Source organism: Xenopus laevis, chromosome 3L (genome assembly GCF_017654675.1).
Source record: "Xenopus laevis strain J_2021 chromosome 3L, Xenopus_laevis_v10.1, whole genome shotgun sequence".
NCBI classification, from domain to species: Eukaryota; Metazoa; Chordata; class Amphibia; order Anura; family Pipidae; genus Xenopus; species Xenopus laevis.
Window position 1 is genome coordinate 113,800,040 of NC_054375.1, and position 14,250 is coordinate 113,814,289.

At 41.9% G+C, this 14,250-nt stretch overlaps 1 protein-coding gene across 3 annotated transcripts in view; it reads left to right on the forward strand.

The window, feature by feature from the left end:
* Window positions 1–14,250, forward strand: part of man2a2.L (mannosidase, alpha, class 2A, member 2 L homeolog) — a 51,301-nt gene that overhangs the window by 9,522 nt on the left and 27,529 nt on the right.

The following is a 14,250-nucleotide window of genomic DNA, read 5'->3' on the forward strand; positions in this document are numbered from 1 at the left end:
TTTATATTCTCCTATACGGACCCTTACTGACCTAGTAGTTTGCCCCACATATGCATACCCACAGGGACATTTAATTAGGTATACTACATGTGTACTTTCACAGGGGGCATATGTTCTTACCGGTATATTAAAGCATTTGAAGGGATGTGTCACTTCTTCACCTTATAATGGAGTTACACAGCCCACAGTTTAAGCAGGGGAAAGCCCCCAATTTGGGTTTACTTAGAAATGTTGTTGTCTTACTCTTAGCCCTGAGATTAGAACTGCATAAATTATCTTTAATTGACCTGCCTCTTTTATAGGAAAAAAGGGATTTTCTTTGAACAAATGTCCATACATTGTACGTGAACTTAATGCTCTTATGGCTGTTATAAGCTTTCTCTATTATTTCCTGGAACATTTCCTTAGACTCAGACCACAATACAAGGATGTCATCCACAAATTGGAAATATGCTCTTATGTGTTCACAGTACATCTTATTATACAAAAAAAATTATTTTTCTAGTTTGTGTACCACTATGTTGGCAAAAGAGGGTGCAGCTGCAGCTCCCATTGATGTACCCTGCTTCTGCCAATAGTACTGGTCACCAAACTGGAAATAGTTTTTAAAATTGAATCTTATCTACTATTGTGAATGGGCTTATAGCATTAATACAGGTATGGGATCTGTTATCTGGAAACCTATTATTCAGAAAGACCATCTCTCACAGACTCCCATTTTCATCAAATATTTACAATTTTTAAAAAGATTTCCCTTTACATTGTAATAATAAAACAGTACCTTGTACAGGTATGGGCCCTGTTATCCAGAATGCTTGGGACGTCAGGTTTTCCGGATAACTGATCTTTCCATAATTTGGATCTTCATACCTTGAGTCTACAAAAAAATCATGTAAACACTAAACAAACCCAAAAAGTTGGGTTTGCTTCCCATAAGGATTAATTATATCTTAGTTGGGATCAAGTACAAGGTACTGTTTTATTATTACTGAGAAAAAGGAAATCATTTTTAAAAAATTTGGATTATTCTATTATAATGGAGTCTATGGGAGCCAATCCATAATTCAGAGCTTTCTGGACGTGTTTCCGGATAACGGATCCCATACCTGTACGTGATCCCAACATATAATTAATCCTTATTGGAGACAAAACAATCCTATTGGGTTTATGCAATGTTTAAATTATATTTTAGTAGACTTAAGGTATGGTGATTACGGAAAGATCCATTATCCGGGAAACCCCAGGTCCCAAGCATTCTGCATAACTGGTCCCATACCTGTATGTCTTTGTATTAGCTGGCTACATTTGCTTTGTATTTGTGTAATTAGTGTAGAAATATAAAACCTAGCCACAGAATATATTGGTATGACTCACAACAAAATGAATATTTTGAGCTATCAAAATACAAAATACTTGTTTGTTCTTGTAATTGCATCTGTATATATTTAATTTATCCTCATTGGCTGCTGGGTGGTGTGTGGAATGTACATTGCCGGATAATTGCTCAGTTGATCAGCAGGTATATAGACACAAACAAACAGAAATGACTGCTTCTATAAGAATTTACATTCTGAAAGGGCAAACGCATTTCCTACCTTGTGTAAATATCTGCTGCCACCATTAGTTACATGAGGATATTGGAAAAGTAATTCCTGTTTTCCACCGAGACATGCTAAATGTGATAAGTTACATAATTATGAGCCAAGAAACCACAGCAAACGTCTGTTTTGTGTGCGGTGATAAAACTGGCATGCTGGGCTATCTCCATGTTAAACCTCCAAAAGGATATGTTGTGAGGCATAAACTATATTTTTAATTTCTATTTAGCGTCAGCATGCCCAGTCTGGAGTGGTGATAATTGTCACAATGTGACTACTTGGCATAATATATTGTGAACATCTGCACTTCCAATTATTGCACAGAGACTTATTGGAGAACTAGTGTATAGTTTATGGGAATAATCTGAGAACACACTGATCCTCGGTAAACCTGAATTAATCTGTTATGCCCACTCCAATTAATATCCTTCTAGCACAAATGCAGAAGCATGCCGTCCGTACAATTCTGGAAGATTTAACTTTTCATTTCATGACTTATAAATCCATTGCTCCCTTTCTGCAGTACATCTTCAGCAAATTCACAGATGTTGCAAATTGTGTTAGGGCTGTTTAGACTGTGGCCATCCAATTTATACTGTACTAAGATTCACAACTTCAAGCCCAATTTTTCCCCTGGTGAAGGTGCCATGACCTATAAAAAAGAAAAAATGAAGGCTAGTTGAAAACGTTTTTAATATTTAGCCATTCTATAACTACCCCTTTTAACACAAACGGCCAGCTTTCTCACATGCACCTGTCTGGGCTCAGAGAAAAGGAGACTGACAAGGAGGAAGATTGTGGTTAATGACCTTCTACAGAAGGTTAGCGATTATAATCCATAGGCGGTGCCCACCTTTTTTGCACCCCCTAGTGATTATACTAGTTCTCCTCCAATAATTTTTTTTTTTTCAAAATGAATCCGTTAATAGTGCTGCTCCAGCAGAATTCTGCACTGAAATCCATTTCTCAAAAGAGCAAACAGAGTTTTTTATATTAAATTTTGAAATCTGACATGGGGCTAGACATATTGTCAATTTCCCAGCTGCCCCAAGTCATGTGACTTGTGCTCTGATAAACTTCAGTCACTCTTTACTGCTGTACTGCAAGTTGGAGTGATATCACCCCCTCCCTTCCCCCCCCCAGCAGCCAAACAAAAGAACAATGGGAAGGTAACCAGATAGCAGCTCCCTAACACAAGATAACAGCTGTCTGGTAGATCTAAGAACAGCACTCAGTAGTAAAAACCCATGTCTCACTGAGACACATTCAGTTACATTGAGAAGGAAAAACAGCAGCCTGCCAGAAAGCATTTCTCTCCTGAAGTGCAGGCACAAGTCACATGACCAGGGGCAGCTGGGAAATTGACAAAATGTCTAGCCGCATGTCAGATTTCAAAATTGAATATAAAAAAATCTGTTTGCTCTTTTGAGAAATGGCTTTCAGTGCAGAATTCTGCTGGAGCAGCACTATTAACTGATTCATTTTGAAAAAAATTTTTTCCCATGACAGTATCCCTTTAAGCCCCAAATATATGGAAAAAATACAAACAGAGAATTAAAATTTAACCCAAAAGAAAAAAACCAGCACCTCCCCAATTATATAATTTCCACTCAAAAAAGGAGAAACTTCAGTTTCCAAATTAAAGTACAGGAAGGATCATTTAGCTTTGTATGATTGCAATGGATTTTGTGCAATAAAGGTATATTAAAGTGCTACTAACACTAAAACTACTCTTCAATATATTAAAATGCATTAACATTTATCTATAGGTCATGCTGATCGGTTTTCATTGATAGATCTGCTTTTGTAAGAAATTGTTACTTGAACTTCCTAAACCTGACTGTTTTGCCAACCTGACTGTTCCTTCTCAGCCTGTCCGTTAGTTTCCAATGCTAATGGATGCTTATTGCACAAATATGGCAGCCCCCTCATAGAGGAACATGGGGATCAGACAGGTAATGTAAAAGCATCAAGCAAGTGTCCATTTCTTTTTAAATATTGTTTTATATACGGCCTTTGTTAAAGCTCTCGGCAAGGGAGCGAAATGCGCATCAGGCACGTTTTAGCTTTGTTTAAGAGTAACTGTTAAAATTACTTATAATATGAACTGATACACACTTTAACTTACAATAAATTACTGAAGCCAAAAAGATTGTAAGTGAAGGGAGTAGCATTTCCAACACAACCTTATAGACTCACAACAATGTTGTGGGGAGGTTTGTAATCACAAAGGGCACAAATAAAGAATATAATCACTGTCTCCCCTTATACTTAACTGTGTTGCACTGAAGGTATTGATCTCTGTTGCGATCCTATTCCCTGTTTGGGTCACTTGATACAATTGTAGTTCTGGGCAGTTTGCCAGAACATTGCTACTTTTTTGCAATTGAAACATAATTTGGTTTCCAGTACACGTTCCTCCATGGTGGAAACATTGTGTCACTTTACATGAGGACAGTTTGCCAACTTCCCATTATTACTATTTTCTTGGAAAAATACAAAATAAAATTTGTCTTACTCACCCAAATCAAGCAAAATCATTAATTTGGATAGTATACTGAAATGTTACCTTTTTGTTGTTGTTGTCGAGGCACTGTTCTTTCAGTCCTGTTCCTTTTGTTTAAATTGTTATCCTATGTTTGTATTTCTCCATAGTTTCAAGAATTTCTTTCTTGACAGCAAATACATATTCACCCACACTAACCATGAAGATGAACCTTCAGGTGTGTCTAGAAGAGCAAATGGTCTCCTCAATCTCACCCTAACTGGCCTTCAGGTTGAGTTAATTTTCCACTCACCCAACTATAGTCTGAAGCCCCATGTTAGCCATTTCCACAGCTTGGTTACATTGGGCATTCCATAAGCAATTTGTTTTATTTTTCAAATTTGTTGATTGTAGTGTGTAAAAGCATGGCTCTGTAAAGGAAGAGGACCATCTTATTTTTGATAGAATAACCCATTACACCTAACCTCAAAGGCCTTATTTACCATATAGGTACTTGAGGGTTTGGGATTAAAATTGCCCGCTGGGTAATTTCAAACTAAATCCGGCAGTGGAGGAGGGGGTGAGGGGCACCTGGCTGACCTGTGGTAGACGTGGAAGTAACTTAATACATACACCAATTACTTAACTTCCGCACATGAACATTACATAGTTATACTGCACATGAGCTAGTGGGGTGCACTGAGGTTTGGTACCTAGAGTGGCACTGGGTAAAAAATACTGCACTACTTATCTCCATACTGCATATTTAACTCACAAATCACAGGGAGCTGTCTTACTAGGGCAGTTTGGGCCCAATCATCTGTGGACTTTCCTGTTCACCTCTCCATGCAGCTTTCAATATTGGTACTATGGCCAGCTTCTTTCCTCTATCAGAAGAGAGGAGAACAGCAGAGCATAGAGTTTGTATTTCTGGTGTCCTATCTGAAAATCCCTGAATACACGTTACAATTAGGATCTTTCTTGGGACCATTGGTTATTAAAAGCTAATTCATCAGATATACAGGTAGAAACAAAAGAATTATACCTCTGACTATTCCACGTTAATTTTTGCCGATGTTCAGGATAATAATTTTCCACCCTAGCCGATATCCACTTTTCGGATATCCGTCGCCTCGTTTTCCACCATACACGAACCGAATATCATACAAAACCTTGATTCATATGATTATATATGTGCCTGTATGGCCTGTATTTTTTGTTTAAATGCACGCCAACCCTCCCACACACTTTGGGGCAGATTTACTAAGGTTTGAGTGAAACTTCGAATTTCAAAGTAATTTTTTGGTACTTTGAACATCGAATAGCCCATATTCGACTTCGATTCGAATGATTCCAAGTAAAAAAGTTTGACTTCGAAAATCGAACTACTGTCTCTTTAAAAAATGTCGAATTTAATACTTCATCATCTTAAACCTGCCGAAGTTTTTTCTTCTAAGTCTTTAGAAGTCCTTTGATCGATCGCTGAAATCCTTCGAATCGTTCGATTCGAACGATTTTACTTTGACTGCAGGATAGCCAAATCCGATCAAAAAACTTTGACTTCGATATTCGTAGTATTTTTCTCTAGGTCTGCTTGGGGGACACAGGGACAGTGGGGTATAGCTGGAACCAATAGGAGGCAGGACACAATAAAAAAATAGAAACTTGACCCCTCCTCCTCCTGCTATACCCCTCCTCTGTAGGCAGAGACACCCAGTTTCGTTGTGTCCTCAGGAGGTTAGGACCGTCTCCTGCATTCAGGAGTATTTTACTATTTATTTTGCTCTTTTATTTTTATTTCATTACAATTCTTCACATGATATGGAGCTGGACAGCTACACTGAGTAGTCTGATCCATTACTTGAGGATGTCACCGGGGTCTCTTGTGCTGTGCACTGACCATCCAGCATTGATTCCCTCCCTCTGACATACAGAGAGAGGATGCGCTGGCCGGGACACAGGGCTGAGGTATAGCCAGGTTCATCCTGTTGCTCAATCCTCCTTATATGCCCCAAGGATCCCTACACTACAGTCTGGGAACTCCTGCCGTGGCTCATTTAAGGTAAGCATATATCCTTAATAGCAGCCTATTCACTCTCTGAGCCCCCCTCCCCCTCTGCACAATCCATCTGCCTTGCACAGCAGTATAGGAGACTTTGTTGCAACCTGCAGGTCACTAGTTCAGACCCAGGCAGTATGTTAATCAGCCTCCAGCAAACACACAGGCACTTGATAAAGGGCTTCTGGCCTGAAACATGTTGTGTGCAATAAAGAGCACCTAGCAGCAAGGTCTGCCTTTTCACTTGCTTTCTCTCAGTTCTCTAGCTAATTAGTTAATTTCCTACACCTGGAGCGGGTGTGGCTTACTGAGATTGAGAGCACAGCTGCCAAATCATCTCTACAAATTGTCCAGAATGGGAATGGCACTTATGTTTCCTACTGTCCTCACTGTCAGCAGCACAAGTGAGTTATTGTGGGCTTAGCACCAGTTGCGCCTCACTATTGCCCTTCACCAGGGCTGTCTTTCACTCTACCTGGGGAGGCAACGGCTGGGGCAGATTTTGCACTTACTGTACATGCACCCTGTGCGCAACCCAAAAAGTGCACGCCAGTGCCTTATGCACCATTTTTCTAAGGCGTGCGTCTGCACCATATGTCACTGCTAGGGGAGGGGCTATTCTTACAACAGGGCAGTACTTCTGACACTGTGGGGTTTTTAGCTATTGCCACAGGGCAGCAGGCTTTGTAATTACTGCCTTATCAGCCTTTACTCCCCTCCAAGGCTTTACTCCCAGCAGTACCATGGGGAGGCATTTTCAGTTTTATATATATAACCTACATTATATATATTGTTAACTTAATTCCTCTCTTACAGGAACAGCTTGTGTACACCATGTCTGAAGGTACAGGTGATAACCTTTTTTCCAGGCCAGCAACTACTTCATCGGTTAAGTATTTAGCTTGTGCCAAATGCCGCATCTGGTCACAAGGACCCTCTGTGTTCCACGTGCAAGCCACCTGATGCAGTTTCGGAAATGTCAGAACTCCGTCCTCAGGTAAGCCAAGCCTCCCATGGGGACCCATCAGGCCAGCCCAGGGACTCCACCCCCCTGGACCCCCAGCCTCCCCCAGAATGGGCATCTAAGCTTGCCGCCGGCATTCCTAAATTGGTGGAGTCCCGTGGCTAGATAAGCCTCGGCCTAAGCCTCCAAAATGTAGAGCCCCCTCTCCTTCCGAGGATGAGTGTGAGGCGGAGTCCATCATTACTTCATCCCTGCCACCTGACTCCGAGGAGGATCCGGCTCTGTCTGATGGTGAACTATCTCACAGTTCCGACCCAGAGTAAGGGGAATCCCCCCAAACTGTCCTCCGAGGCTATTGATTCCCTCATTTCAGTATAAGAGACCCTTCACTTAAAGGAGCCTGAACCTAGTTGCAGTACCTCCTTGTTTAAGCGCCGCAGCAGGTCCTCACCTTCCTTTCCTCTCTCATGTTCAACTCGAGCAAATTATACAACAGGAATGGTTCAAGCCAGAGGGATGTTTCCAGGCTAACCGCCGTTTTTCTCAAACTATATCCTTTTCCACAGGAACTAACGGAAAAGTGGACCTCCCCACCTTCAGTGGACGCGCCTGTCTCTCGACTATCTAAGGACACTGCTTTACCAGTTCCTGATGCAGCCTCCTTCAAGGACTCCATGGACAAGAAGCTTGAGGGCATTCTAAGTTCCCTCTTCTCTGCTTCAGGTACCTCCCTTCGGCCTGTTCTAGACTCGGCTTGGGTAAGTAGAGCCGTCCAAACTTGGTCGGACGCCTTATGCCGAGCGATTGCCACAAGGGTCCCCCGTGAAGAACTCGCTCATTTGGCCTCGCAAATCAAGGAGGCTGACTACCTATGTGAAGCCTCCCTCGATGTGCTACAGGTGATTAGCAGAACTTCAGCCGACTTGACTTGTCGGTATCGGTTCGCAGATCTCTCTGGATGAAACTGCGGACTTGTCTTCAAGAACATCTCTCACGACACTCCACCACCTGCAGAGGACGCTTCAGTGGAATGTCCAGGCCATCCTGGCAGTCCCGCAAGTCCACGTCTGCATTACTCACCCCTACTTCCCTTCAGCGACTCAGCCGTAGGGGGGGGGGAGACTTTGCAGGTTTGCCGACTCCTGGAAGAATCTGACTCAAGACGCCTGGGTACACAAGGTCGTGAGTCAGGGCTACCACCTAGAATTCGCTTCTCTCCCGCCCCGCCGGTTCTTCATGTCCAGATATCCTCAGGGGCATCAAAAGGCTCAGGCGCTGCACGACGCGATCGGCAAGCTTATCCGTTCAGAGGTCATCATCCCTTTTCCGACTGAGGAGAGATTCCGAGGCTATTACTCAAACTTGTTTGTAGTTCCCAAGAAGGATGGATCTGTTCGGCCAATACTGGACCTCAAGGAACTCCATACTTTCATTCGACCGCGAAGGTTCAAGTTGGAATTCCTCAGGTCTGTCATCGCGGCCCCAATTTTCTGTCCCCATCAGAGATTCTTGCGATTTGCCTTCCAAAATCGCCACCTCCAACTCACAGACCTTCCCCTTGGCCTGAACTCGGCCCCTCGTGTCTTACCAAGATCATGTCGGTGGCCACTGCTCTAATCCGCACCAGGGGGATCTCCATAACTCCTTATCTGGACGATCTCCTGATCAAGGCACCTTAATTTGCAGTGGCCCAGCAGGCGTTGCACTTTACCATGGTTCGATTACAGGAGTTTGGTTGGTTCATCAACCTGGACAAGTCCTCGTTAACCCCAAGCCAATCCATGGTCTTCCTCTGGATGCAGTTCAACACCCAGACACAAACTCTCCCAGTGACAAGGTCCAGCATTTGCGGACCCTCGTGCGGTCTCTCCTCTCGAAGTCCCACACCGCGAGATTCTACATGAAGGTGTTGGGAGTCATGGTTTCGATGATAGAATCAGTTCCCTTCACCCAACGTCACCTCAGGGAGTTTCAGTGGAATATTCTTGCGGCCTGGAGGCACAAATCCCTTCTCCTGGAATTTCGTTTATCCCGCAGGACTCGAGTCTCTCTTCTCTGGTTGATGCAAACCAGTCACCTGACCAGGGGCAGACCCCTAGGGGATCCACAATGGTGACTGCTCACCACAGATGCAAGCCTCTCCGGTTGGGGAGCAGTGCAGAGGGTCGGTCAGCGCAGGGTCGCTGGTCTCTATCGGAACAATGTCTTCACATCAACCTTCTTGAGATACAGGCAATCCGACTTGCCTGTCAGCCATCTTCATTCCAGGTCTCTTAAACTGGGAAACAGATTTCTCAGCAGACATCCCTAGATCCCTGCGAGTGGCCTGTAAAGGACAACATCTTCCTCAAGATCACTCAAAGATGGGGGACGCCAGAGGTCGATCACAATCGTAAAGTTCCTCTCTTCTTTGCAAGGTCCAGGGACCCTCTGGCGGCAGACGCCCTCACCTCTCCCTGGGACTTCCATCTTGCGTTCATTCCAAGAAAGATCAAGAAACTTCAGAGAGAACTCATACTCTCATCCTCCAACATGGCTCTGTAGATCCTGGGTCTAGGATCTAGTACATCTCTCACTAGAGGAACCTTGGCCTCTCATCCTGGACCTTCTCTCTCAGGGTCCAATCCTTCACCACTGTCCTGCCACCCTCAATTTGATGGCGTGGCTACTGAAACTGCGATTCTAAGATGGAAGGGGTTCTCTGACACTCTCATTCTACCATGCGTGCAGCCCGCAAACCGGTCTCCGCCAAGATGTACCATTGGGTCTGGTTCACTTACCATTGGTGGTGCCAATGTAATGGTTTCAATTCACTGAAGTTTTCCACTCCACTCCTTCTGGCCTTATACAGGAGGGACTGTCCCTGCACATGTCCCTCGGATCACTGAAATCTCAGTTTTCGGCACTTCCATCCTGTTCCAAAGAACTCTCGCCTTGTTCCCAGATGTTAGGATTTTTCTTCAGGGAATGGCCCACATAAAGCTCCTGGTACTTTCACCGGTGCCAAATTGGGACTTAACCCTAGTCCTACGTGCCCTGCAACATGCTCCCCTTGAACCCATGTATTCTATTCCACTTCAGTGGCTCACATGGAAAACAGTTTTTTCTGCTGGCTATTGCCACGGAGAGTATCTGAGATCTCTGCCCAATCCTGTAGGTCTCCTCTGTTGACCTTCCGGAACGACATGGCAGTACTTCATACTTCTCCCTCTTTTCTTCCCAAGGTGGTTTCCACTTTCCACCTCAACCAGGAAATTACGATTCCTACCTTCTGCCCATCCCTTTCCAATGCTAAGGAAGCAGCACTGCACACCCTCGACCCCGTTAGGGCCCTCAAGTTTTACCTGCACCGGGTTGAGGACATCCGTCTATCGGACTCCTTGTCCTTAGACCACCTTATCCTGATGGATAAAGCAGGCCATCCAGAGATCCTATTCATCACAGGGTCAGGTTCCCCCAGATCAATCAGGGCACATTCCACCAGAGGGCTTTTCGAAAATAAGCCTCAGCGGAACAAGGCTGCAACGTGGACTTCGATCCATACTTTTGCCAAATTTTACCAGTTTGGCACCTTGTGGCATCTGACACCCACTATGGCAGGAAGGTACTTCAGGCTGCAGTGGCTGGTTCCACGTAGGCCTCTACTTCCCGCCCTAGATTCAGGGGACAGCTTTGGTACGTCCCCACTGTCCCTGTGTCCCCCAAGCAGACCTAGAGAAAAGGAGATTTTGTGTACTCACCGTTAAATCTCTTTCTCTTCAGTCGCTTGGGGGACACAGGGCTTCCCTCCCTGAATAGAGGCCTTCTCTTGGCTTCAGACTGTTCTTCTTGTAATTAGTTATCAGATTTTCTGTTGATTATTGATAACCTCCTGTTTCTCCTTTGGTACGAACTGAGTGTCTCTGCCTACAGAGGAGGGGTATAGCAGGAGGAGGAGGGGTCAAGTTTCTATTTTTTTATTGTGTCCTGCCTCCTATTGGTTCCAGCTATACCCCACTGTCCCTGTGTCCCCCAAGCGACTGAAGAGAAAGAGATTTAACGGTGAGTACACAAAATCTCCTTTTTTTTGCGTTAATGGTGGATCCAGCCGTACTTAATGTATGATCAATCTCTGATCATTCGTCGCCGCACGACTATATCTGTACATCTATGGCCAGCTTAAGACACTGTCCCTAGGTATTATCGGTATGATGGGTCATAAGTCTTTACTAGTTGTTACATTAATTTAAACACAGTGGTAAGAGTAAGCATGCGGACTGTCTAAACCAGTTCAGTAAATCAAAATGTTTTGATCAGAGTCAAGCTATAGACGATAAGTAAGTATGATAGTTAGATTGAATACAGAGTGTTGGGTGGTTTAATGCTCTTATCTTTATTGATAGTTGTTGGACAGTGTTAATTTAATCACCATTCTTTGCATTAGTTACACAGGGTTGGATAAAAGAAGCATTTTTATTAATACATGGAAGGCACAGTTTGGGAACTTTATTAATTGCATGCCTTTGTTTAAAAATTTTTATTGTAGTCTCATTTGCTTTCTATGCTCTTATTTTTTTCCTACTTGATTTAATCTTCGTTCTCTGCTCAGTTCTTGCCTCTCTAATATGCCAACCATATGCATTTCCTGCCAAAGATCTAGAAGTACTGGCTAATTATATCCCTCCGTGTAGCCTATCATTAACAAGTGATTAGGCCAAGTAGGACACAACAGTGTTTTACACTGCGTAACAAGAAGAGAAAATATTATGGCTTGCTTGCAAACGTGTGGGATATTCTGTTAAACCTGCAAAATATTCAGAATTGTATTTCTTAAAAAGTCACCTTCTAGAAACGATTAAGCAAGCCAACGAGCTAACAGTAATTACTGCACTGGTAAAAAAGAAGAATGAAATATTCACTCGAGAGAATCCTTATTACTAAGTGTTATTTCCCATTCCGTTGTGCATTGATAAAGAATAATTCATGAAAACCAATTCTAACAGGGCAGAACAAATGCAAAGAGCCTGAGTTTTGCTGATCATTTTATAGCGTAGATCTTCTTTGATTTAAAGCTAAGTGAAGCCCAAGATGAAACATTTTACTGGTCCACATTTATTTTCCTTCAAATAGTCAATAGAGGTTGTTTTTTTAGCAATAATCAAAACATAGTCTCTTCACTGACTGTCATATATATTTTAGAGAACTACATTTTAGTAGCATTTTGCTACCTACTTTTCAGACTCCCCCTGCTCCTTATAAGTGAAAGATTGGTTTAATCTATTTTTCCTTTGGTGGATTTGAGAATCTGGGGGGGGGGGGGGGGGGGTTCGTTTTCCACAAATCAAAGTTGTTTTTGTTTTTTGTTTTTTTTTTAGACCAATTACTTTAGACCACCAAAAAAATAGATATATAGGGGGTTATTTGTCAAATGACGAATGTTAGAATTTTTTTTTTTATACCTCAAGTGAACTCTAATGAACTTTTCTAATTTAAAGGAACAGTAACGTCAAAAAATAAGTGTTTTAAAGTAATGGAAATATTATGCAGTGTTGCCCTGCACTGGTAAAACTGCTGTTTTTGCTTCAGAAACACTACTATTGTTTATATAAATAAGCTGCTGTGTAGCAATGGGGGCAGCCATTCAAAGGAGAAAAGGCTCAGGTTACACCGCAGATAACAGATAAGCTCTGTCTGTCTAATGGTGTTATCTTTTATCCATTAGTTAACCTGTGCCATATAGCCATTTTTCAATTTCTGCCATTGCTACACTGCAGCTTGTTTATATGAACTATAGTAGTGTTTCTGAAGCAAGCAGATCAGTTTAACCAGTGCAGGGCAACACTACATGATATTTTCATTACTTTAAAACACTTACATTTTTTTGGTGTTACTGTTCCTTTAAGAAAAAACTCTAATTGAAAACCTCGATTCAGCAAGTTCAAGTCGTGAAACCCAAACATTTTAATTGATTAAGTTTTCAACTAAAAAAACTTGAATTGATTGTTTTCAGCAAAACCCTCCGAAAAACGTAAACATCATAAAAGCTATTAACATCTATAAATGGTTCAAGGGACCTCTGCCATTGACTCCGACATGCAGGTTTTAGATGGTGTATTTTCAGATTCAAGCTATTTCCAGGTTGGGGTATAATCTTTTTATTTAAACCTGAAAATGTGAATTTTGACCAAAATAATCAACTCGTAAACTGGAATTTTCATAGAAAACAACCACCCGAACCTTGATAAATCTCCTCCTTAGTGTAAGGGCACAACAATTTGTACAAGATTTCAAGGTTTTCATATTCTTATTCGTTCCATGTTTTTATTTGTTGGTGCTTTTTTATATTCGATTTTTTTGAAAATTAATGAATATACCTTTTACCTATTGTTTCTATCATTAAAAAATATCTAGTTTTGAGGCAAACAAGGACATTTTAAGCTACTCCATGATTTACTATTGCAAGGTAGATCATTAAATGACCAGTATACAAGCCCCTCACGTCACCTTGGTGTGACTGTTTTGTTAGTCCATTATGTGGGGGGTTTAGCCGTGAACTGGAAATTTTATTATACAAGAACCAAACATTTTATTTTACTACGCAAAATAAAGAAACCTATTAGAAATATATTTTATGTTTGGAAATAAAACTGATTAGAATAGCCTCTTGTCTCTTAAGTGGCAACACAAATATGTTTATTTTTATAGAAGATTCTTGACTTGATCAAAAACCCACAGCAGTGCACTACCGAATTGTAAAAACACTGCACTGGAAATCCACATACTTTTAGTCCATTTATTAAACCATTTATTTTTTTATGGTCGAGGGTTTTGGGGGGGAAAAAATAAACATTTTCGCAGAAAAAATAAATAGAGATTTATCATACCCCATAGCTTCTAAAAATCCAAATTTGAAAATATCAAACCTGTTGAGGCCATGTAGAAGTCCATGCCAGATTTTCCTAAAGATGTTTCTTGACATTGTGATCTGTGCCGGATAATCTGATAAAGTCAGTGTTTTGGGCAGCGACTCGGAAAGTCCGTTAGATTCAGGGGACAATTTGTATGGTACGAATTGGCGCTCAATTTTGTTTTCAGGTTTTGTCGCTCAGATTTGTTTTTTTTTATTGATCAAATCGTGGAAGGGAGTTTGGTCAGTTTTAGTAAA